The sequence below is a fragment of the Pan paniscus genome, chromosome Y, assembly GCF_029289425.2.
Source record: "Pan paniscus chromosome Y, NHGRI_mPanPan1-v2.0_pri, whole genome shotgun sequence".
NCBI lineage: Eukaryota > Metazoa > Chordata > Mammalia > Primates > Hominidae > Pan > Pan paniscus.
In genome coordinates, this window is record NC_073273.2 from 11862237 (window position 1) to 11889486 (window position 27250).

At 46.8% G+C, this 27250-nt stretch overlaps 1 pseudogene; it reads right to left on the minus strand.

The window, feature by feature from the left end:
* Positions 1-5800: 5800 nt before the first annotated feature.
* On the minus strand, positions 5801-11932 carry LOC129393042 (lymphocyte-specific protein 1-like; annotated as a pseudogene).
* Between the last annotated feature and the right edge of the window lie 15318 nt (positions 11933-27250).

Sequence of the window (27250 nt, forward strand, 5' to 3'; positions counted from 1 at the left end):
ATCTTTGGTAGCAAGGACAGCACAGAGCAGGCACCAGCAGCCTGGAGGGCCTGCACCAGGTAATCTGTGCCCTGATGCCATGTGGCCTGACTGGGGTGATCCAAGGAGAGAAGGCAGGGCAGGGGCCTCCTGGGGGCCATCGTAGACCTGGGTGAGGGCACAGCACAGGAGATTCCCAGCCTGGGTTGTGGAGTGATTTCCACCCAGGAGGAGTCTGAGTACAGACCACGGGGCCTTGGCTCCAGGGCAGTTGTGCATGGTAAGGCAGTTCTGAAATTGGTGAATGCTGAGCCGAGCCCAGAGCGCGGGGAGCAGGCTGAGGGAGGGAAGACAGCCTCCTGAGTGTCTTGGCTCCAGCTCCCTGCCTGAGTGACACGCTGATGGTGGCCAGGGCCCCTCAATCTCGTTCCCAGCACCCATTGCACATGGTTGGGAATGGTGGAGACCAATTGTGTCCTGAGCATCTACTGGTGTCCTGAGCTGTCCTGAGTGCCCAAGATGGATGCAGCCTGGAGTGCGCTTGGCCCAGATGTGGGCTCAAACACTGCCAGGCCCAAGACAGGAGCAGCTGACACAGCACCTGTGGACTGAGCTGCTCCAGCCCCAGGTAGCTGCCTCCCCACATGCCTAGTCCTTCTGAATTTTGCAGATTCATTGACTCATTCTGCAGAGATGACAGGTGTCTTCTGTGTGGGGGTGGTCTAGGGGCCTAAAGCAGGAGTCACAGGGTGTCAAGTGGCTGCTTGGGCAGGCAGGACAGAGGCTAGAGACTTCATCTGCTATCCCTGGCCAGGGGCCTCATAGGCTGCAGCCCCTTTAAGCCTCCTGACCTCTGTATTGGGCAGGACCTGACCTCCAGATTTCCAGGATCAGGGACATGGGGTTGCTGTGGCCATGGAGGGGAGGCTGCATCAGAAACACAGCAGAGCTGTGGCTGGGCAGAGCTTAGAGGGACAAGCCCTGGATCTCAGCCAAGGGGTGCAGAGGATCTGATGAAGGGCCAGGGCTGGTCAGGGGCAGGGGGCAATGGCTGGCTCCTCAGCACTGCTGACACCAGCTATCCCCTTCCCCCGGTGCTGATCATTATGCACCCATGTTGAGTGCCCAGCTGTGGCCTTTGGGCATGCCTCTGCCAGCTGCCCTTGCTTACTGTCCCATACAGATCACATGGGAAAGGAAGGGAGTGCTGTCACTGGGTGGCTCCCCAGCTGGGCAGGGTGGCCTGGATGATCTCTCAGTGGCTGAGTCATCTGAGAAAGGAGGGAAACATCTCACCTCCCTTGAGTGGGTGGTGGCTCTGTTGAGGTTTTGCTTTTCTGTATTCATGAGGCAAGCAGGGTTTGACATGAATCCTTCAGAAAACTGCCTCTGCAGAGCCGAGGGAATGGTAAGGTGAAAGCCAGAACATCAGAGGTTGGAGGGCCTGCTCCTCAATGGGGCTTTCCAGACACTCAGGGCTGCAGGGCTGAGTGTCAGGCCTCAGTGCTGGACCTGGGAGACAAGGGAGAGGAGATATGATGTCTCTAGGCTGTTTGTGATTTTTACAGTTGTCAATTCATTCCCATGGATTCCCATGGATTCCCACCCATCATTCATTCCCATGGATTCACTCTCACTTTCACTACTTCCATCTTCCCTCCTTCTTTTCCGTCATCCATCCCTCCGTCTGTCCATCCCTTCATCCACCCATACAATCACCTAACCATTCAGTCATTTATCCCTCCATTTCCTCTATCCCTTCTGCCACCCATCCATTGATCCATCCATCCATCCATCACTCATCTATCCATCCATTGATCCCTCCATCCACCCACCTATACATTCATGTACTTCATCTAACTATCTATCTATCTATCTATGCATCCATCCACCTCTTCATCCAATCGTCTACCCATCTATGCATCTATCCATCCCTCCATCCCTCCCTCTCTCCATCCACCCCTCCATCCACCCACCGTTCATCCATCCATCCATCCATCTATCCATCCACATGTCCACTCATGCATCCCTCCACCCACCCACCTACCCATGGACTCATTCACCCCTTCCTCCATCCATCTGTCTCTCCCCATGTTCATACATTCATCCACTCCCTCACCCATTCATCCACCCACCCATTTACCCATCCACTCATCCATCCCTCCATTCACTCATCCACCTATCCATTCACTCACTCACCTATCTATCCATCCATCTTTCATCCACCCATTCATCTCCCCATCCACACATCCACACCCCATTCATCCATCCACCTATTGATCCATCCACCCAATGTCCATTCACTCATCCATCCATCCATCTATCTACACGTGTATTCATCCATCCTTTCATTCATCCATCCATCCACTCATCCACCTATCCATCCATCCAACCATCTACCCATCCTTCATTTATCCCTCCTTCCTTCTATCCAATGATCCATTAACCTACTCCCCACTCATCCACTCACTCATCCCATTCCCTATTCCTCCCTCCCTCCCTCTGTCCATACATCCAGTCATCCCTTCATCCATAGTCATCCCTTCATCCATCCAACCATTCTCTCATCTACCAATCCACTCATATATGCCTCCATTCATCCATCCACCTATCCATTCACTAACCCATCAATGCATCCAGCCATCCAGCCAGCCATCCTCCCACTCACCCATCCATTCACCCACCTATTCGCCCTCTCATCCATCCATCAATCCATCCAATTACCCGCTTACCCATTCGCCCATACATCCTTCTATCCATTCATCCAGCCCCCTATTTATCCACTCACCCATCCCTCCACTCACCCACCCAAACATTCATCCACTCACCCACCTACCCATCCATTCACCCACCTATCCATCCACTCAGCCATCCATTCATCTATTCATCCATCCATTCAACCACTCACCTACACATCCATCTATCCATCCATCCATCCATCCATCCATCCACCCACCCACCAACCCATCCACCCATTTGTCTGTTTATAAAACCTTCACTGAGCACATTCTCGGGGGTGTTGGGCATAGACCCCAAGGTGGATCTTGCTGGCTAGTCATGGTGGGGGTAGGTTATCACAGACATTCTGGAAAAGGAAGCCTGGACCCCACCTTTGTGTGTACCCTGACTTAGGCCACCACAGAGCTTATGTGCTGGAGTCTGATACTGCAAAGGCCATGAGACAGGACAGACTGCCTAAACCCAGAGGCCACAGTATGCTGTGCAGTGTGGGAATGAGCTGTCCACTGGCCCAGCCTTTCCATGCTGGGCAGCCCTGCCCCCTTAGTGAGTACAAGACAGCCAGCACTTGGGAATACACAGGGAGCTTTATTACACAAAATGGGGGAGTGAGGGGTGGCAAGCAGAGTGCAGTGGCGAGGCAGCATCGAGCATCCAGCATGGCCATTGTCAGCCGTTGACCTGTAGTTTCCCCTCAGATCTAGGGGGTGACCCGCCCTCTCTGCATAGGCTATGCCTCAACATCCTACCTTCCTAGAAGGCACTTGGCCTTTCCAGGGGTATGTCCTTTTGGCAAATGATCAGGAGTTTCTTTCCTCCCCCAAGTAATGAGAAGCAGAGCTGTGGGGGTCAGAGAGTGGAAGGGCAGGGAGGGGAAATGGTCCAGGAGCAAAACAATGTGGCAGCGGGGGGTGTCAAAGAGGCTAGGGTAGGCCATAAAGGCAACAGGAAGCAGCTCCTTAGCCAGGACAGGGGGGCAGGTGTCTGGCCAGAATCTCCCCTGGATACATGGAGGGTGCCACATGGCTGGACTTGCAGGCCCAGGAAGCTGGAACATAGGCATGGGGTACAGGAGGCATTAGGCTGGGGTCCAGGGAGGGGCCGTGCTGCCTCCTGCAAGCCCACAGAACCTGCTTCCTGTGCCTCTCTCTGCTGGCCTCCCTGCCCTGCCCATACTCCATCTCCACCACGGCACAAGATACCCTGACTCAGAGGCCTGCTTCCCAGTGTGAGCACTTGCGACTTGATCTGGGCCCCTGGCTGGAGACCTGACTCCAGGTGGAGGGAAGGTGGCCTGCCTGCCAAGCAGCCTGTTGTCCACCCCAGGAGCTATAATGTGTTTTTTGTGATTCCTGAAGTCCCGGCATCCAGAGGAAGCCAGCAGCTGAGAGTGAGTCCCAGACTGGCTGCTTGCAACCCCACCCCTCATCAGCTCTGTTTTTGCCTTGGCAGAGCCAGCCCCCATCAGCAGCAGCCCCAGGTCTCACTGCTGGCTTGCAGTGGACGTAACTGTGGTCAGGCCAGTGATGGTGGGGCAACCTTCATGTTTGTGTGGCCAACTGCTCTTCCAGCCCTTGGAGTGGCCAGCAGCTGGCCAGGGCATGCCTCTCACTTGGGACTCACCTGCATCCCCCAGCATGGCCCACGTGGCATTGAGGCATGACCCAGGTTGTGTACCTGGGACCTGCTTTGTGCCAGGGTGGCATGTAGGACAGAGCCTCAAAGGCAGCTTGTAGCATCCCTGGAGGGAATCAGACTCTGTGACCTCATTTCTACATGAGGTTGGTGGTGGGGTCACCCCAAAGCCCCCGAAGCACAGTCGAGCTCAGGACACCCCGGGCAGATTCTGGGTGCTTAGGAAGCAGACTAGTCAGGTTTCCACACTCCTGGCCCCAGATCCTCCCTGGACTAATGGAGACAGTCTTCCCACCTTGGGAGGGAGGAAGACTGGGCTGACCTCTGTCCCTCCCACCCCAGGACACAGCAATGCTCATCTTGCCTGCATCAAGAGCACCTGTGCTGTGTGGCCTGAGCCCCCAGGGAACATCTGGACTCCCACCACCCCAGCTGTCCAAGCCAGGGATGGACAACCTATGTCTGCAGAAGCTCCTGAGGAAAGCAGTCTGGAAGAAGATGACGGGGGTGCACACCTCACCCCACTCAGGACCTTCTGAATTTCCCTGTCCCCATGAATGAGGCCAGCCTCAACCAGGACTCCAGGAGTTGGCTGGTATGAGAGAAAGGGTCTCAGCATTGGCCATGCCCAGGCTTTGAAAACTGTATGATGATGGAGCCCTAGATCCCAACCCTGTGAGAACAGGCTGGACAAGAGCAGCTGAGAAGGGACTGTGGGGGGGCCCAGTTGGCCGTCATCCAGGCTCTGGTTGGGATCAACAACCACAGGAGTGGGACACAGAGATGCCAGAAAAAGCCTCTACTGCAGCCACTTGAACATCAGGTTTAGCAGGGGAAGACAGTAGGAGGCTGCCTACCCCACCCTGGGGTGTGATGATGGATGCTGGAAATGGAGCCCAGGGCCCAGGTCACTAATAAATGTGTGTCTAACAATGGCAGGAGTGTCACTGCTCTGTCAGCATCATAGGATGGGGAGGGCCTTAGGACCCCAATGGCCCTCCGTTGGGACAGGGAGTAGGACCTAAGTTCCTGCCCCTCTATGGACCCCCAACACACAGATGGGCAGGGAACCCGAGCTCCATGCCATCCCCTTCCTTCAATGCTAGCCCTTGGGGTCCAGGCTGCCCCTCACTTCCCTCATGAGCCCTGCTGGGGCTTTTGGAGAGTCCCAGATGGGATCCTTGAGCTTTCCTGCTGGAGCACTGGCTGAGCCAGGCTGACTCTGGTGAAATGACCAGACTTTGAATCTTGTGTCAGGTGAAAGAGGCAGCATATGCACAGGGCTGGAAGACTGAGCTGATCCGGGTTCTGGCCAACTTGGAGCCCACCCTTGCAGCCTGCAACAGTGCTCCATGCCCCCTCCAGCCTGCCAAGTTCTCAGCACAGTGCACATGTGTGCACCTCCTCGTGCTCTGTGGGTTGACAGGGGCTCACCAAGGTGGGAGGCCTAGGGTGCTGGGCCCCCTTCCACAAGCATCTTCTCATTCTTCCCATGTCCAGTAGCCACAAATGTATACCTCTTCCCAGATGGGGTGCTCTGTTGGGGAAGGAGACCAAGAGTGAAGGTGAGAACAGCAGAAAGGGAATGATGACCATCCGCCTCTGGGCAGCCATCCCATATGCACAGAGGACAGATCCTGTTTGTCCTCCCCTGCTGCACCCACCCTGCTTGCCCCAACCACATTTAGGCTAATCCTTAATTGATGATGAGTTCTTGGAGACTCCCTTCTGCTCTCAGAGGCTTTTCTTGCTCATGTCTCCAGCCACAATATCCTGGAGGCAGCAGTAGGATATGTCATAAATGCAGACACCGGCTCTCTGGGAGTAGAAGCCCTGGGCCCTTCTCTCTTGCTTTGCCTTACCTGGCCAAGGGGCCTGGGACCTGCCTACCTAACCTTTCCGTGTGATCCCAGTGGAAGAGGCAGGGAAAGGAATAAAGGTGCCATCCACCTTCACTTGGCCAACACAGCCTTCAACACCAGCAAGGGTGAACCCAACCCTACTGCAGTTTCTCAGTGTTCTGTATACGCATCTTCATGATGGACAGTCCCATGCTTGCCTTAACAAGGAAATCTGACCTACTGCAAAACTCCCAGGTGCTGGCTCTGCAGCCCAGCCTTGCCCCTGGAGGGGACCTGACATTGCAGGACAGTGTCTTGGCCACAGGCTGAGCCTGCACCTCACCCATCTCCCATTAACTCTTGTTACTAGCCATAGCCACACTGGACAGCTCTATGGAGGCCTGACAGGCTAACTTCGGGGTCTGGACAGATGAAGAGGACGTAAAGAATCAGGGTTACCTTAGTGGATGACCACTGTGGACACATCGGAGGGACACATCGGAGGGACACACTGGGCAACCCTCTACTTTATCTTTGTATTTTCCCAGGCAATGCTTTCCCAATGGAGCCCTAGAGTGGGGATCATTGAAAAGATGTGCCTTCCTTCATTGGATGGAATTGTGAGACACCTCCCTGTCCTGAAGAGGACCAGGGAAATGATGGTACACAGGACAGGTGTGGATCTGCCTCCACGCCGCTCATGGGGTAAAGCTGGGGGACTATGGTTTAGATGGAGGGGCACTGAACAGATGGAGGGACAGTGGTTAAATTGTGAAGTATTGGTTGGATTAGGGAGGCCTGATTAGATGGAGGAGTACTGGTTGTATAGAAAGGTGTTGATAGGTGAAAAAGTATTACTTGGATGGAGGGGTACTGATTATATGAGGGAGTATTTGTTAGATGTAGGAGCATTGATAGAATGAAGTAGTACTGGTTGGAAAGAGCCATATTTGTTCAATGAAGGGGCATTGATTGCATGCAAAAACATTGATTAGATGAAGGACTATTGGTTGGATGGAGGGGCACTGGTAGGATGCAAAGGTATTGACTGGATGGAGGAGTGAATGATTCAAGGAGTACTGATTGGATGGGGAAGTATTGGTTGGATGGAGGAATATTGCTAGTACACAGGAGCATCGATAGGATGGAGGATTACTTGTTGGATGGAGAGGCATTAATTGGATGGAGAAATATTGGCTTGATAGAACAGTGTTGGTTGGATAGAGGAACATTGATTGGATGGAGGAGTAGTGGTTGGATGGAGAAATATTGGTTGGTTGAAGGGGGATTAATTGAAATTGGACATATTGGTTGAATGGAAGGTTGTTGATTGGGTGAAGGAGTAATGTATGAATGTAGGACCATCAATTGCACAGAAGTGAACTGATTGAATGAAGGAAAACTGGTAAGATAGAGAAGTGCTTATTGGATAAGTCAGTACTGGGTGGATGGAGGGGCACTGGGTGGATGAAGGGGCACTGATTTAGCAGAGGAGTATTTGTTGGATGGAAGGATACTGGTTAGATGCAGGTGACCTGATTAGATAAAGAAGTATTGGTTGAATAGAAGGGCACTGTTTGGAAGCAGAGGCATTGACTGGGTGAAACTATGTTTTTTAGATGGAGGCGTAATGGCTGGATGGAGGGAAATTGATAGAAGGCCATTGATTGGATAGCAAGGCATTTTTGAATAGAAGGGCATTGATAGGATAAAGTTGTTTTGTTGCCTAGAGGAATAGTGTTTGGGTGGAGGGGAATTGATTGAATGGAGGAGCACTGAATGAATAGGGGTACTGATTGGATGAAGATGTTTTGGTTGGACTGAAGGGAGTTGATGGATGAAGGAATATTGATTGGCTGCAGGGACATGGTTTGAATGTAGGAGTATTGGTTGAATGAAGGAGCAATGATTGGATGGAGAGGCACTGATTGATTTAATGGAAGGTCACTGGTTACATGGAGAGCCATTAATTGGATAGTCAAGTATTGGTTGGATGGAGGGGTACTGGTCTTATGGAGAAGCATTGATGGATGGAGGAGAATTGATTGGATGGGAGGGACATTGATTGGATGAAGGGGCATTGATTGGATGCAGAGGCATTGATTGTATGGAGTAGTATTGGATGGATGGAAAAATCTTGATTGGATGGAGGGGCATTAATTTTATTAAGGAACACTGGTTGGATAAAGGAGCATTGGTTGACTGGAGGAGTACTGGCTGGATATAGGAGCATTGATTGGATGGAGAAGCATTGATTGGATGATGGAGTATTGTTCCGATAGGAGGCATTGATTACATGGAGGAACACTGAATAATTGGTGGAGTATTGGTTGCAGGAGCATTGGTTGTATAAAGGAACATTAATTGGGTGTAGCACCATTGATGGGAAGGGAGATTATTATTTGGATTTAGTAGCCTTGATTGAACAGAGGGGCGTTGATGACATGGAGAGACACTGATTAGATGGGGGAGCATTGGTTGGGTAGAGGGGCACTGATATGATGGAGAAGTATTGGTTGGATAGTGTATTGGTTGAATTATGCGACATTGATTGGATGGGAGGGTGTTGGTTGGATGAGCGAGTGGTGTCAGGATGGAGAAGGGACCTGGCAGCAGAGGTGAGCCAGGTCATACCTCGATGGCTGCTGTTCAATCTTGGAGATGGGCAAGTCTAGCTGGTACTTCTTCACACTGTTACTGGGGTGTAGAAGATGCGTCGGGTCCCATGTCTCCCAGTAAGGCTCCTCCCCACCCACCCGAGCCTCTGCCAGAGCCCGATTTCATCTCCAAATCTCTATGCTGTGGCTCCTTTCAACCTCCACCTGGGGAAATCAAAATCTGAGCCCAGAAAGCAGGCAGACAGACAGACAGACAGACCTCTTCTCTATGGAGCAGTTTAGGGACTCTGTCCTGTCAAGAGCAGAGGGGGGAGAGAGACAGGGGTCTGTTGCAGCCTGGCAAAAGACCACCCTCCATTCCCCCAACACTCAATCCACCAATCCAACCTCCAACCCTTATGTCACGAGGGTTTTCTGAGCACCAGGTACCGGCAAGCATAGCAGGCAAAAGCCAGGCCTGGGCCTGGTCTTTCTGTGGCTGGCATGTGGGATTGGCCTTTTGGGTATGAGTCTTGGAGAAGGGAGAAGATGGTAGGCTTGGCAACTTGACCTACTTTGGTGGTGGTGCTGAGGAAAGGTGAGCTCTGTTCCATGGTCCCCTCCAAGACCAAGGGGCTGGATGTCCTGGGCTGCTGTCATTTCTGATCCTAGGGGAAAAAAGAAAACAAAGAACGACGACAAGAACAACAAAAAACAGACATCTCAGATGACCTCCTGCTTGTACCTCTCCTGCGCCCCCCAGCACCTGTGGGAACAAATGCTCTCCCCTCCCTGGGCTTCAGGTTATCTATGGCTCTGATATGCTCCCATTCTGGAGCTGGTGATGAGGGACTGAGGAGTCTGAGAAAATGTCTCCAGATCTTGCAAGAGGGTAACAGAGCCTCGTCCTCTCAGAAAATGTGGACCCAGAAGGGGCTACAAGGTCTAGGGGTATGGGGTGCTGACCCACTCTGGGCTAGTCCCACAGAGCTCACAGAGTGCAGAAAGCAAAGGCAGGCTCATCCCTGGAGTAGTGCAGAAAGCAAAGGCAGGCTCATCCCTGGAGTGGGGGTGCACTCAGACCCTCTGAGGGAGAGCCATCACCGCCTCCTGTTCCTACTCAGCCTCTGGAACCCCCAGGTTGTCTTAGACAGTGTCCTCTGAGTCTGGCCCCTCCTTGCTCAGACTCACCTCCTCCAGGTGGATTTCATCATGGTCCTCCTTTTCGCCAGCATACAGGCCAGGGCTGTGGGTGGAAAGGGAGGCAAAGCCATTCTAGGGCCATTGGATTGCTTGGCTGACCCCTTCGCATTTCCAAGCCTCAGTTTCTCCATCTGTAAAATGAGAACAGTCAGGCTAGTTAAGTGCCAAGGTATCTGAGACCCAAGCCCATTGGGAAAAAAGGTCCAGTGGCCCCAGAGCCAGCGTGCAGTCTGCTTGGGCCCCTGTGTCAGGGCCTGAGGCCCTTGTGGAACTACCCATTCCACACCAGGCAGGGCTCTACAGACTGAGGGTCCCCCAGGGGCTGAAGCTGGGTTCAACCCCAAGCTGGGCCTCAGCCTGGCAGTTACTTACCCACCCGGTTGGTCTTGTGGGGTCCCCAGGGGGCCAGGCTGCCGGGGCCACCACTCCTGCTCTGCTCCCTGAAGAGGCCCATGGGTGTGGTAGCCACACAGAGGGGCCATTCAGGAGCAGGGCCATGTGGCCAGGCAGATGCAGGGGGTAGGGTGGCAGTCACAGAGCTGGGCTCCAGGGAAGACTGAAAGTGGCCCCTGCTGTTGGGAGCAGCCATGCCCACCTAAGCCTGAGGCCAGGGAGAAGGGAGCTGCCCATCAGAGAAATGCAGGGCCATTGACACCCAAGCACATATGGAGGGACTGAGGCTGGGGTTGGGGCAGTGGGCGGGGGGGGGGGGGTCGGTGGTAACCAGAGCAGGCCAAGACCAGTGGCTCTTGGGGAGTGGGAGTCTGGTTGTAGGAGGACAAAGCAGCATCTCTCAGCAATGCCGGTCCCTAGAGCTCTAGGCTGCTTTAGGGCCTCATAGGGGCCAGGAAAGACCCCGACCAGGGAGAACTGTCAGCCAAGCTACCGGCTCTGGTCCCACTCAGGGTAAGGGGGTCCTGAGCAGGGCTGGGGTCCCAGATAGCCTGGGCCCCACAGGGTGGGTGGGGTCGGCCCCATTGTGGCCATAGGTGACTGAGAGTGGCAAGGACCCTGAGCAGGGGTAGTGAGTTGGGGCTCAGGAGCAGCCCCTGCTGAGCCTGCCGGGGTTGAGACGAGCACACACATCCACACGTCTGGAAATTGTGTTCTCTCGGCTGACTTTCCGCCATGCACATCTGGAAATACCTGCTCCCCTCCGTGAGCATGGAGATCAACGAGCCCCGAGGTAAGAAGGGGTGGCGGCGGCGGGCACTTAGCCTCCATCATGGAAGCGGCGGCAGCTGTGTGCTGATGTGGCAGCATCTGGCCTGGCCCCTGCCTGGATGGGGCCCAGGGCCCCTGGGAAGACCCAGAATCGGTTTCCTAATGGCCCCTCGCCAGCCGCCATGCTGTCTGGCTTTCTTCCTCCCTTCCCTCCTTTCTCCCCGTTTCCTGTCCATGGGGGCATTTCAGAGGCTGCTTGGAAAGGGGAGCATGGGGTGGATGCTCAGGTGCAGGTTGGGGGCCTGAAGGGAGAGCCTTGCTCTGCCCAGCGCCTGCCCTCAAGGCCTGGAGGGAGCCCCACTCTGCCCAGCGCCCGCCCTTCAGGCCCCCACTCACCTCTCCTCTTGCTCCCCTTTAGGACTCCTGTACCGCGGGATGCTCTCTGTTGTCTGAGGCGCCCTTGGCCTCTTCGCGCTGCTGCCACTGCTCTGGCCTCTGGGGCCAGCCACCAAAGCCGTCGTCCTCGTCCAGTTCAGGGGCCTCTGACGGCTTCATGCTGAGGCTGAGTATAGGACTGGGCGGCTGCTGCCTCTTCTGCCCGCGTCCCACACTCACCTCAGCATGCCTGCTCATGCCCTGGGCTCCAAGTGTGAGAAACCCTGTCTGCAACAGAACTGGCTCTCGGCTGTGTCTCCTGTGCTCAGAGAATCCCTGTGGGTAGGTCTGTGCCTTACCTAGCAGTCTGGGGCTCCCTGAGACCTGTGCTTCCTCCATCAGTCTAGGACTCCTTGAGGCTCGGCAGGGCTGTGCCTCCTCTATCAGTGTAGGGCTCCTTGGGGGCAGTGCTGTGCCTCCCCTGTCAGACTGTGGCTCTGTAAGAGTAGAGTGGTGACTCCATCATCAGTCTGGAGCTCGTTGGGGCAGGGCTGAGAGAGCCATTGTGGGAGCACATAAATGTAGACAGGCCTGGGATAGACATCTGTGTAGAGGACTAGAGGGCCCTAGTTGAGCCCAAACTCAGCCTCAGGTTGTAGCAGACCTCAGGGCGGGGAAGGTAGCCAGCAAGGGATGATGAAGCAGCTATCTGTTGAGACTTGCTTCTCTCCCACTGAACTTAGCCACTTATGCCTCTTAGGCAGCTTAAGATTCCATAATCCTGAATTGTTGATGTTACAGTTCCCTGATGGGCCTTTCTCTCTCAGCCCGTGGATGGCCTGGGTTTGCTCATGGCAGTCTCTTCCCTGAGCTTTGTGTTCTCCATGGGTGTCCCAGCTCCAGCACCCACAGGTCTCTCAGCCCCCAGCCCTGGCTTCCTCTCTGTTCCATCTCTGAGGCCCTAACTCCCTAAGGTAGTTCTACAGGGGATTAAGCTACAGGCCCAGGCATACCCTTCCACATACCACCTCCTCTACCTAATACTCTACCATGCCTCCTGGGTTCACGCCATTCTCCCTCCTCAGCCTCCAGAGTAGCTGGGACCACAGGCACCTGCCACTATGCCCAGCTAATTTATTTTTATTTTTTTATTTTTTATTTTTGGTTGGTAGAGATGGGGTTTCACCATTCACAGGATGGCCTTGATCTCCTGACCTTGTGATGTGCCCGCCTCAGCCTCCCAAAGTGCTAGGATTACAGGTGTGAGCCAACACACCTGGCCAAAGATTATTTTTTAAAATGTTGATACTGAGTCATCCAGCTTCAGCTTACAAGGTTTGGGGACAATTTGGCAGTTTTAGTTTTCAGTGATGCTAAATCATTAAAGGGGGACACAATTTTGAAATTTTACTTTGGAGAGTTGTAGCTACATATTGAATAAAACAAGAATTGAAAATGTAGACTAATAAAATTTGTAAGATATCTCATGTGGGTGTTCTATAGTTTTCCACTGAAACACAATTCTCTCTGCAGTTACTTCTCTTGACTCTTATTCACAAAATAAGTCTGGTCTTACTAGTTTTGTCATTATTTACCGAAATGCAGTAAGAATGGTATTGACCACAAAGGCCTTTATTTATTTATTTCTTCATTATTTACTTTTTAAATTAGAGACAGTGTCTGCCTCACCAGAGCTTCAATCTCCGCCTCACCACAGCCTCAATCTCCTGGGCTCAAGTGATCCTCCCACCTCAGTCTCCTGAGTAACTGAGACCATAGGCGCACACCATCACACCTGGCTAATTTTGTACTTGTTCTATCAGAACCTGTAGATTGGGTTGAATTCCTTTTCTCTCAAAGTCCCCAAATATCGTGGATTCCAGAACTTTCCCAGAAGTGACCTGTCTTTCTCATCTCTTAGGCTAGGAACTCTATTACCAATTATGAGGCTACTTTTCCCAAGAGGGCTTTGTAAGTATTGTCCCCATATTCATCTTTAGTTTTTAATTCTGCCTGGTTATATCTAATTCTATGGAAATTGTGCTTAAATGTATTTGATATTCAGAAAAGGCTTGGTAATAAAACCACTTTCCAATAATGTCCTGTTAGAAAAAAGAACACTTTTTTACTAAACAGGAGAAATGTCTCTATTGCCATAAAAATGTTTATAAAATATTAAATGTCCAGTGAATGTAATGCAGCTCAATTAGTGAAATAGTAAATCAAAGAAAAATACAAATGTATTCTTTTTCTTTCTGTTTTTTTGTTTGTTTGGTTGGTTGGTGTTGTTTTTTTTTCCACTGACAGAATCGCCCTGTTTCACCCAGGCTGTGGAGTGCAGTGGCGAGATCTCAGCTCACTGCAACCCCTGCCCCCTGGGAAAAAACAATTGCCCTACCTCCGCCTCCTGCATAGCTGGGATCACAGGTGTGCACCACCGTTCCTGGCTGACTTTTGTAGGGATTGATTTTCGCCATATTGGCCAGGTTGGTCTAGACTCAAACTACTGAATTCAGATGATTCACCTGCCCTGGCCTCCCAAAGTGCAGGGATTACAGGAATGAGCCACCATGCCTGGCCCACAAATGCATTCTTGCACTTAATAGTAACAACTTGCAATATGTGTCTGTGTGCAATAAATCGTTTTAAACTAATCTCGTTTACTAAATATTTGCATGAGTCATATGAACTTGGTCATCTATTTCTGGGATTTTTAGGAGTATGTAATTCACGATAGAGCTCATTTATCTCTAAGCCAATTAGAATAGTACCCTTTTAAGTGATATTCAAAATTAACTTAGTAATAACATTCAGTGGTAGAAATATAACACACATACCTAATGTAAATGCAAAAATTGTAATTAGCAGCAAATATTTTGTAGCTCTCCTAAAATTTAGTCATGAATAAAGCACTAGAGTAATATAAATCTCACTGGTTTAGACACACTTTATATTTAATCTAAATTGTGCTTCCGGAAAATGAGACAAGCTCACCTATTCAATAGGAAGTCTAATATCTTTTGTCCCTATTGTTAAAGAAGAATTTTCTGAGATTATTTTCCCAAATATTTAATCTAGGGAGATAGAGGACTGCATTTTACTTACAGGATACATCCAGTGACAGTCTGAATGTCTTCAAAAGCTGGGTAGTTAAAATGCTCAATCTCTTCTAATTAGTCATTTTTCTTTTCCACTTCAGTCAGATAATTTTTTGGAGGGTGGGGAAGATCCTTGAGTCCCTCAAGAGCCACTGATTTAGGGAGTGTACATTTCTCATCACTATAGTGGGTTGAGAAGCTTAAATAGAAAGAAAAGGGCTTGTTTATTGGTAGATGGAAGGATGGACAATGAGAGGTTTTAATTAGGGTATATCAACGTATTCAACAGAGCTAAATGGAAGATAGAAGTTAGTAAAAGGACAGGTAAGGAACACAAGCAATAGGAAGGAAGACAGGAAAAATGCACGAGTGCAGGGAGATGTTAAGTTTCTCAAAAATCACTGAGATTTCAAATTATCCTTGCAAAAGCTTCCAGAAACGAGGATGTATATTTAGCAAAGCATAAATCCACTAGGGTTCAAAAAGATGGGTTTTAGTTTACTAAGAGATTCACATTGCAGAAGCAAGGATCCAAATAAAGAGCAAAGAGGTGTCAAACAGCTTCAAGTGAGATAAAAACAGAGTTAGAGAGATATAGAGATAGAGACAGAAATAGAGATACAGCAACACAGACAGAGAGATAAAGATAGACATATAGACATAGACCTTGACATAGACATAGACATAGTGATAGAGAGAGAGAAACTTCCAGAAACACCAGGCAAATGGGAAAAATACCATTAAGGAAAATGGGTCTCAAACATAGGGAGTCAGGAAATAATGTTCACTCAGGAAATATGCTAGAAAGAAGGGCACCAAACACATGGTTTTGCCTCGCTATTCAGATTGCTGGAGCATATGGTGGGTAGATTTGCTTATAGATTTCTGAGGACTCTCTGTACTTAAATTGGCATAAAGCCCTGTGTAAGGCCTGCACTAATTTACATTCTCACCAAAAAGGTGCATCTATATTGTGTTCTCTGCATCCTCACCAGAAATGTGTTTCTTATGTCTTTTGGATAACAGCCATTCTGACTCAAGTGATCTGACATTTCATCATGGGTTAGATTTGCATTTGCCTTATGGTTTAGGGATGATAAGGACTTTGTAGTATGCCTGCTGGGCAACTGTATGGCTTACTTAAATAAATGAGTATTCATGTCATTAGACCTTTCATTTTCATGCTATTTAGTTGTTTGAGTTTCTTATGTACTGGAAGTATTCACCCATTATAAGATGTATGTTGATCCAATAATTTCTCCGTCCTGTAGGATGTCTCCTCCCTCTGTTTAGTTTCCTGTGTTCTTCTGAAACACTTTAGTTTGATATAACCCCATTCTCTATTTTTCATATTTTTTCCTGTGCTTTTGCAGTCACTTTGAGACCATCACTACCCACACCATTGTCATGGAGCTGCTTCTTCCTTCTTTTTTGTATTTTTAGTAGAGACAGGGTTTCGCCATCTTGGGCAGCCTGGTCTCGAACTCCTAATTTCAGGTGATCCACCCACCTCAGCCTCCCAAAGTGCTGGAATTACACACATGAGCCACCCTGCCTGGCCAAAATAATCTAATTTTTAAATCCTTTATGTATATATCCAAGTTCTTCATCACCTAGTTTATAGAAGAGACTTGATTTTGCATTGACAATTCTTGCTTCTTTGGGAATAGGTCGTGAGAAGCAAAAGCAGTGACTTAGTTGTGTGCCCCTATTGTTTTTCTTTAGCTCATTTCTCTTATTTTCCTATGTTGCTGTGCTATTTTGGTAAGTAAAACTTTGTAGTATATTTTGAAGTTAAATAGTTTGATAACTCCAGTTTTCTGCTTTTTACTGGTTTGCTCTGGATCTTCAGAATATTCTTCAATTTCATAGGAATTTTAGGATTTTCATATTGTTTTTGTATGAGGAATGGGTTGTTGATATTTTTATAGGGGTTGCATTGAATCTGTAGATCACTTACGTAGTATTGTTGTGAATGTCATTTAATCCTTGTGGCTGCATGCACAGGTTCAGGGACAAGTGACAGTGGGTGTTCCCATCAATACTTAAGTGGGCCTTCAAGCCCAGCCAGATTCCATCCCTGGACACGCACAGAAGGTCCCCTGACATTTGGCCATCTCTTCAATCTCCTCCCCACTGTGAGCCCAGTATGGTCATCCAGATTCCTTGTGCAGTGGCCTGTCTTGTCGGGCGTGCTGTGGCAGTGTGAGTGATGATGACAGAGGGGAGAGAGCATGTTAAGAAAGACTGGGGTCATCACAAATTATATGACGGGCCTGAGAGAGCCATTGTGGGAGCACATAAATGTAGACAGGCCTGGGATAGACATCTGTGTAGAGAACGAGAGGGCCCTAGTTGAGCCCAAACTCAGCCTCAGGTTGTAGCAGACCTCAGGGCGGGGAAGGTAGCCAGCAAGGGATGAAGAAGCAGCTATCTGTTGAGACTTGCTTCTCTCCCACTGAACTTAGCCACTTATGCCTCTTAGGCAGCTTAAGATTCCATAATCCTGAATTGTTGATGTTACAGTTCCCTGATGGGCCTTTCTCTCTCAGCCCGTGGATGGCCTGGGTTTGCTCATGGCAGTCTCTTCCCTGAGCTTTGTGTTCTCCATGGGTGTCCCATCTCCAGCACCCACAGGTCTCTCAGCCCCCAGCCCTGGCTTCCTCTCTGTTCCATCTCTGAGGCCCTAACTCCCTCAGGTAGTTCTACAGGGGATTAAGCTACAGGCCCAGGCATACCCTTCCACATACCACCTCCTCTACCATGCCGGGAGGCACTCCTTTCTGAAGATGTCAACAGGCTGTTACTTAATGATCACTTCAATGCAGAAGTAAGTGTTGTGAGGAGAGGAAAACTTCATCCTGCTGCTGGTATCTGGGATAGCTGAGTTCTTCCACCTGCCTGGCTAAGAAGGAAAAAGTGGAGAGAATCAAAGGGACCATTTAATCTAGATGGGCTGAGGTGGCCTGCTAGCTAAGGTGAAGCCTGCTTTTCTTCTTCTCAGCTCTCCTACTGAGACACACCTTGGTGCAAAGTGGACATCAACCTGACTCAGAGACCTGACCTCTTCCTGAGGCCCAGTCTCCACAGCCTGACATGTAATTATTCGTGTTTTATGATCCGAGGGAACGTCTGTGTGTGAACCTTTGGTTTTTGGGGTGAACCTGCTGGAAACAGGCATGGGGAGTGGGGATGGTTTAATGGTTTGCATAGGCATGCAGACACTCCTTCCTCCAGCTACTTTCCAAGAGAAAGTGCCCTTCAGAATACTGCTATGTGTAAAGAGTACTTGGCCCCCTTATCCCCCCTTGTTAGTGATGATCTTTCCTCCCCATCTCTACCATGTGTTCTCACTGCACCCACGAGCAAGCTGCCCTCCCATCTACAGGAGTATGGCCTTGGATTCTCTCCTATTCTCCATCCTCTGTGTTCTGGCTTACCCCCTGTGCCTCTGGCCTGGCCTCATCCCACGCCACCTTGGGATGGCTATCACCCACCTCCAGCTGCCAGCCATCCCTAATGGGCCACTGCAAGGTTAAGGCTCATTCCCCAAAGCGGGATATGCCCTGGGGCTTCGGGTGTTCATGGAGCCCAGCACCAAGAGAAGGATGTTCAGACAATCCATTGCTGGTTGGAGCCAGGACCAGACAGTTCCCTCTGATCCTTCTCCTGACACTTGGTGTTGGCCTGGCCATCACCTGGACCAAGGCCATTAGGTTGTCCACCACCAGCACCGCCTCCTCCCCCAGGGCCACCTCCTCCCCCATGGCCGCCTCCTCCCTCTGCACTCCTCCAGCCCTCTCCTGCCTCAAGGCTGACCACAGCGGCCCTCCGCCAGAGCTCCCACAGACTAGGACCTACTCTTCCCACCCCACACAACTGTGACAGCTGGCCACTGGGGGCAGCTCCCCTGGAGGCCCATGGGCGTCCCCTGCTGACAATCCTGCGCCACACCTAAGTGGACCCAGTGTTGCTGGGAAGCCCTGCAGGGCCCGTAGCCCACAGCACTCCCCCTTGGACCCTGGACCACTGCAGGGTTACCTGCCTAGAGGAGTCTAGGAGCAAAAGGCTCCTAGAAGCGAATTAGCCTGGCAAGCTGTTCATTTGTGGCCTAAGTAGAGAATCCAGCAAAAGACACTTAAGGCAGTGTTTGGAAAACATGGTCCCTTGTCAGAAGGTAACTCTTAACACCAACATATATTTTTCTATATTCTGTATATATTTTTTACCCAAGAAAGCATATACTCAATATATTTGCTTGAATACATAAACTCAAAGTGATTTTTTTTTGTTTTTAAACTGCTGTTTTGAAGTTTCAACTTGATATTTGAAAAATTCTCATGGCCTGCAGGTGAAGGTTCTGTGGTAAGAGTCACCTACTACTGTGAAAGGAAAATAAGCAAAAGTAAATTATTTGTGCAGCTAGTGAACAAAATGAAATAAAACAGGTAGATTATATGAGTGACCTAGTACTACGAATCACAGTAACAATGTGAAATGCATTTTTTTTATTTCATGTAACTCTCAGTTGTTTAATACTATGGTGAATCTGTTATAGAAATGTAAAATGTTTTCATATATTTTAGATGTTTGGAAGAAAGACCAAATAAGTGCAGAGGCTTCACATTTATTACTTTTGAGAATGCTGCAGATGCTAACAATTCTGCCAAATATATGAATGGAAAGGTACAGGACCCTAGTGAATAATATCCTAACTCTGTTTTTCAATTAGCAGTATTACTAGGTCTTTTTAGTATTACTAAATGTTTGAAGATAGTAGAATACCATATGAACCAAAATGTTTTAGCCATCCTCTTCTTTTTGCCATATAAATGCAAGTGTATTTGAAAGGATATAGGAATAAGCATTATATAAATTACTATATTGTAATCCAATTTTCATGTTTGTTTTTCAGTATGAGTGTAAATAGGCTTTCAAAGCTTACAAAGAGCTTTAAAACTTAAGAAGAACCCTCAGGAAAATGAGAAGATGTCAATATTTATTAAATGCTGTTAATGGAATTACTTCCAATTCATGGAAATACTTCTGTAGCATAGACAAACTGTGGATATAGACCTAGACACACAATAAAGAAAGCTTCTGTAGAGAGACACCTGGACAGATTCACAAGACAAAAACCTTCTTGTCCATTCTCTGAAAATATATTCCAAAGAAAGTATATTTAAAGAAGACCTTTTACTGAAAGACATGTTAAGAGGTTGAAAATAGAAACTAATGAGAACATTGAAACTGGATAACACAACAATTAACTGACATTTTTGCCCCATGATTGCCATTTTCCCCTAAGAACGTTTTTAGTCTGTCACCAGAGTGATTTATGTAACATGCATACCTAACTTCTGATTTTCACAGTATGTTGCAGGACTTGTTGTGATTCAATCCATGGTCTCTTGTCCTACTGAGTCTTAAATTTGAGGGATTGTGTGTTTATTACAGCTTTAAAATTTTTTGTAATTCTATTATCTACTTAATTCCTTTACATTGCAGTCAAGGTCATTCCATTTTGGAGCTTTTTGTGTTTTATAATATTATCACAATCTGATTTATTTTTTATTACCCTTCATGATATCATGAATGTGCTTTCTTGGACTTCATGGGCTTACTGTTCTCTGTAAATGTCTCAGAAATATCAATTTATCCTTCAAAAACAACTTAGATTTTAGTTTCTTTCTCATCCTATATAGTAGATATTTTGTAGTCCCTGTAGCATGTATTAATCTATTGATTATTAAATTGTCTATAGTGCATATTTAAATTTTTGTAGTTATTTTTATTTCTGTCACATCTGTTACACTTCCTGGTACATACATTTTTATTCATTCTTATATTTTGGTATTTGAAGGTGTGGTAGAACATGAGAGTTGCTTTTGATTCATGGCTTGGTGTCAGTACTAGAGATACTTGTTGACTTACGTATAGTAACCTATGATAATTGTTTGCTCTAGTTTCCAAGTAGAAGAACAGATAATTTGTGTAGGTGTGATTTCTAAATTATTTCATCTGATATATTTTATTGTATAAAAATAAATATAAATGTTATGTGCACATAACAATTAAGAACAGAAATAAAGGAGGTACTTAGAGTTTTCAGGGGGAATGAAGAGTTTAAGAAATTTTGGCTGACCTCAGAATGCTGGGAAGCAATCAGCCATGTGCAAATCTGGAGAAAAGATTTTTGGCCCAGAAATGACAAAAGAAGTCTCAAGGTAAGAATAACTGGCTATGTGACTGCAAGAGATCTTGAAGGTATTTAAGATCTTTCCCCAAATAACAAATCCATGTAATTTTTAAATAGAGTTCTTAGCTGAACTATTTTCAAAAATTACTTTGGCCTATAGAAAAGATTAAACTGAAGAAAGTTGTTGTGAATTTTATTAGGATATTTAAGCATTTCTGGGAAATAACATGGGGTACTCTACTAAGAGTTGTTTTTTAGGGACATGTCTAAGGCCAAATAACAAACGAGTAATGCAGAAAATATGAAAGAGTCCAACCATAGATCACATTTAATGAAACAGAAGTAGAGTTAATATAGAATTGTAAATGATACTGGGACATTGTAAGTATGAGCACAATAAACAAGAAACAAGTCAAAATGAATAATGTAGCTAATGTCTTTGAATAAATAACCTTACTTTTTAAAATGACACATTCTTTTACATACACTTGAGACACTGAAGCTTTTGAACAAATTATATGGATGTAAAGATAAAGTAAATTATGTGTGGTAAAGAACAGATGTGCTACATTGACAGAATGTGTGATAGGTTAATTATTCTTGAGGTGTTATTCTTTAATACTGGATGCCTTTCAAGGAATTTGAATAATATAATTTTTGTTTATCTTTTCATGGAAGGCAAGTGCTCAGTAAATGTCTCAAGTTTCACACTGTGGTCATTTCAGAAAAAAAAAAAAGAAAAGAAAAAAGTTTGTGTTCAGAGAAAACATCTAGAACCAAAATATAGTTGATGTTTTTACAAAATGTTTTTACAAAATGTTTGTAAAATGTGTTTAGTTTAAATGTGACAATTTTATTGATAGTATACTTTATACTTTTCTTTTTTGTATGGAAAAGCTGTGAAAGTAGAAGATGCCAATACACCACCCTTTCAAAGTGGTAGTACTCAGAGAGCACTACCTCCTTCAAGACACAGAAGCCCTTTGGGAAGTCTCAGATACAAGAGGAAATAGTGGAGGAACAAGAGGGTGGCATCCCTTATGTGGAGGACACTTGGGTAATATTTTAAAATATAAAGTTGGAACCATAGGACTGAAAGACAGTGTTGGAAGATGTAGAAATTTCTCAATTTTATTTACTTCCTAAGGACAGTGACTTAAATTCTTGTTAATAAGAAAAATCATTTGTAAGTACTAAAGACATATTATAAGAATGATTGAACTAATATATAAAATTTCTTTTAGAATCTTAATTATTTTGCATAGAAATAACACACATTTCAAACTGAATTGAGTGTATGAATGCTGATTGTCTGTACTCAACAGGTTTTCTGCAGAACTCATTCCCATTCATAATGCTTTAGAGTTTCTTTGGAGCCCTGAAGTTCATACATGTTGCATTTTCAAAATATGCGGAAATCTTGAAAACTATCCAAAAGAACATTAGAAACTCAGTATTTTAGGATTGATTTCACAATATTTATTTTTCTGTGTATGCAAGTTTATGCATCTATGCAAATCTATGTCTTTTTCATTTTGATATGGATAATTTGCATATTGGCCTGCCATATAGCATTTTGCATTTAAGGAATGTAGAATGTTAGTTATTCAAAAGAGTCTGTGAATCAGGAAAAGTCTGATTTAAGTTTTGCTTAAGGTTCAAAATACTACTCTGACACTTCTTTTAAATAAAACCTTTTGACTATTGCAAGCATAATGAATATCCTGACAAAAAAGGCAGAAGAAAGCAGATATTTCCAAATAGTATTTTAACTGATTCATGCTTTAGTGATATCAGTAAAAATTTTGAAATATATTTCAACATACATTCTGTTGTTTTATCCACCCTGCAGATTCCTCTCGTGGTGCACCACCTGCACAAGGGCCTCAGATGACTTACAAAGGAAGGAGTTGCCACGATTATAACAATACACGACATAGACATGGTAGAAGTCTAGAGAGTTTCAAGGAGCTATGATGATTTCTGTTCCAGTGGTTGTGAGCATGGTGGAAGAAAGGAAAGAATGTATCCACCTTCAGTGGGTAGGGTGCACCATCCTATTTGTGAAGCACATTTTAGCTGAAGATACAGGGCTTCTAGAGGAGGTGTTGGGGAAAGTCGTTCTGAAAAAGGAGACAGAAGTAGATATTTAAAATAATAATTCTTGTATAGCAATTCCTGCTTGCATATCAAAATTTTACCGCATTAAGAACTAGGCTGGTTTAGGGGGCATATGTAGATAGTGACTTATTCCATGAATTTTTTGAGGTATTCTGATGAAAAGGAATTTTTTCAAAGTAATTTCATAATTTTTAATACTACTTGAAAACTATGTGTTTAGATGGAATGTCTGTAACTCAGTATTTTAGGATTGATTTTGAGAGGTGAAGCCAGCTGGACTTCTGGGTCAGATGGGGACATGGAGAACTTTTCTGTCTTACAAGAGGATTGTACTGGCCATGCACAGTGGCTCATGCCTATAATCCCAGCACGTTGGGAGGCCGAGGCAGGTGGATCCCAACTTCAGGAGATCAAGACCATCCTAGCTAACATGGGGAAACCCTGTCTCAATTAAAAATACAAAAAATTAGCCAGGCATGGTGGTGAGCGCCAGTAGTCCCATAGTCCTAGCTACTCAGGAGGCTGAGGCACGAGAATGGTATGAACTCAGGAGGCGGAGCTTGCACTGAGCTGAGATCATGCTACTGCACTCCAGCCTGGGCAACAGAGCGAGACTCCGTCTCAAAATTTAAAAAAAAAAAAAGAGGATTGTAAAATTCACCAATCAGCACTCTGTAGCTAACATTGTAAAACACACCAATCACATTCTGTGGCTAGCTAGATGTTTCAAAAATGTGCCAATCAGCACTCTGTAAAATGGACCAATCAGCATTCTGTGAAATGGACAAATCAGTGCTCTGTAAAATAGACCAATCAGTTCTCTGTAAAATGGATAAATCAGTAAGATGTGGGTGGGGACAAATAAGGGAATAAAACCTGGCAACCCCAGCCAGCAGCGGCAACCCACTCAGGTCCACTTCCACACCATGGAAGCTTTGTTCTTTCACTCTTTGTAATAAATCTGGCTTCTCCTCACTCTCTGAGTCTGTGCCACATTTAAGAGCTGTAATACTCACTGCAGTGGTCTGTGGCTTCATTCTTGAAGTCAGCAAGATCAAGAATACCCTGGAAGGAACCAACTCCAGACACATATTGGTGACCACAGAGGGACTTTGCCACGTGGTGAGTACCATTGGATCCCTTTCACTTCGTATTCTGTCCTATTTTTCCTTAGAATTCATGGGCTAAACACCAGGCACCTGTTGGCCAGTTAAAAGTGACTAGTGTGGGTGCCACACTAAAGACATGGTGTCAGGCTGTCTGCAAAAGGGCTCTCTAACAACCCCTGACTCTTTGGAGTTGGGAATGTTGGTTTGCCTGGAACCAGCTTCTGCTTTTCCTTTACTTCTGAGCTGAGACAAAGGTGGACAGAGAGGAAAGCCATTCAGCTCCAGTGTCCCGACAAAATGTTGGTTAACCCTGTAGCCACGATAGGAACTCTCAAAGTCACATCGCCCAAGTGAGACTCACCCATCTATCTATCCTGACCCTTGCCTCCTGGGTCCTAATGCCTGTCAGAGAAACTTTCTCCTGCCTCTCCTCCGAGGCTAGCCCTGCTCCTAAAAACCACTCCATCTCTGGTGCTTTTCCAGTGTCTCCTATAAGCATGATTTTTAGTATAAATCTGGGGACTCTGTTCCCTTCTTTAGGCACCCTGGGTCATCAATTAGAAAGACATAATTTTTGCACAAAGCCCCGTTGGGGTGAGGGGGTATGAGGGGGTACTATCTGGAATTTTAGGATACCTCCTCAGACTAGCAGGCCTAACAAAGGCTATTCCTGAAGCTAGGATATGGGGAGCCTCAGAAAATATATGCTTCCTGTCCATATGATGAGAAGTCAGGACAAAAGGCATCACTCTTCCATCCCTGGAGATCCCTTCCCTCCCTCAGTGTATGGCCCTCCACTCCATTTTGGGGGCATACCATCTTTATAGGAGAGGGGTAATATCCCAATACTAACAGGAGAAAAACTTAGGACTCTAACCAGTTTTTGAGAATGCATCAGGCCGCTAAATCCAATCTTTCTCGGTCCTTTTTGTGGTCAAAGAGGAAAGGCAAGGGTGCATGTTTTCGAGAATTCGTTAGTAAGGGCCACTAAATCTGACCTTACTCTGTCCTCCTAATGGACTAGGAGGAAAACTAGTGTTTCTGCTGCTGGGTCAATGGGTGCAACTATTCCATCAGCAGAGTCCAGGAACTGCTGCAGGTTCTTGGGCAGGGGAGGGTGGGAAGAACAAACAAACCAGCTTGGTGTGGTGGCTCACACCTGTAATCCCAGCACTTTGGGAGGCTAAGGTGGGTGGATCACAAGGTCAGGAGATCAAGACCATCCTGGCTAATACAGTGAAACCCCAACTCTACTAGAAATACAAAACATTAGCCGGGCCTGGTGGCAGGTGCCTGCACTCCCAGCTACTCAGGAGGCTGAGGCAGGAGAATGGTGTGAACCCGGGAGGTGGAGCTGGCAGTGAGCCAAGATGGTGCCACTGCACTCCAGCCTGGGCAACAGAGCAAGACTCTGTCTCCAAAAAGAAAAAGAAAAAAAAAAACATGGACAGTTTTTTCTTTCACATGGGGAAACACTCGGGCATTAACAGGCTCACTCTTGAAATGCATCCTAAGACATTGGTACCAATTTGATCATAATCCCTGAAAAAGAGGCTATCCATTTTTTTCTGCATTATGGCCTGGCCCCAATAATCTCTCTCTGATGGGTAAAAATGGCCATGTGAGGGAAGTATAAATTATAATACTATCCTGCAGCTTGACCTTTTCTGTAAGAGAGAAGGCAAACGGAGTGAAATACCTTATGTCCAAGCTTTCTTTTCATTGAAGGATAATCCACAACTATGCAAAGCTTGCAAATGAAACTTATACAGGATTACAGGATATTGTTAGACCTTTAAAAGCTCAAGCCTTAGTAAGAAAATGCAGCAGTCCCTGTGACACCCCAATTCTAGAAGTACAAAGACCAAACGATCAGTGGAGACTAGTGCAAGATCTTAGACTCATCGATGAAGCAGTAATTCCTCTATATCCAATTGTACTCAACCCCTATACACTGCTCTCTCAAATACCAGAGGAAGCAGAATGGTTCCCAGTTCTGGACCTCAAGGATAACTTCTTCTGTATTCCCCTGCACTCTGACTCCCAGTTTCTCTTTGCCTGTGAGAACCTCACAGACCACATGTCCCAACGTACGTGGATGGTCTTGCCCCAAGGGTTTAGGGATAGCCCTCATCTCTTTGGTCAGCACATGCCCAAGATCTAGGCCATTTCTCAAGTCCAGGCACTCTAGTATGTAGACGATTTACTTTTGGCTACCAGTTCAGAAGCCTCATGCCAGCAGGCTACTCTGGATCTCTTGAATTTTCCAGCTAATCAAGGGTACAAAATGTCTAAATTGAAGGCCCAGCTCTACCTACAAAAAGTCAAATATCTAGGCCTAATCTTAGCCAGAGGAACTAGGGCCATCATCAAGGAACAAATACAGCCTAAACTGGCTTATCCTCACTCTAAGACATTAAAACAGTTACAGAGGTTCCTTGGAATCACCGGCTTTTGTCAACTATGGATCCCCAGATACAGTGAGATAGACAGGCCCCTCTATACTCTAACCAGGGAGACCCAGAGGGCAAATACTCATCTAGTAGAATGGGAACTAGAGGCAGAAATAGGCTTCCAAATCTTCAAGCAGGCCCTAGTACAAGTTCCAGCCTTAAGCTTTCCCAGAGGACAAAACTTCTCTTTATACATCACAGAGAGAGCAGGAATAGCTCTTGGAGTCCTTATTCAGACTCTTGGGACAACCCCACAACCAGAGGCATACCTAAGTCAGGAAATTGATATAATAGTAAAAGGCTGGCCTGACTGTTTATGGGGAGTTGTGGCAGTGGATATGTTAGTATCTGAGGCTATAAAAATAATACAAGGAAACTATCTCACCATCCGGACTACTCATGATGTTAATGGCATACTAAGTGCCAAAGGAAGTTTATGGTTATCAGATAAGCACCTGCTTAGATACCAGGTGCTACTCCTTGAGGGACCAGTGCTTCAAATATGCATTTGTGCAGCCCTCAACCCTGCTACTTTTCTCCCAGAGGATGGAGAAGCAATTGAGCATAACTGTCAACAAATTATAGTCCAGACTTATGCCACCTGAGAGGATCTCTTAGCTGCCAACAAATTATAGTCCAGACTTATGCCACCTGAGAAATTCTCTTAGCTAATCCTGACCTTAACCTATATACTAATGGAAGTTCATTTCTCAAGGATGGGTTATGAAGGGCAGTTT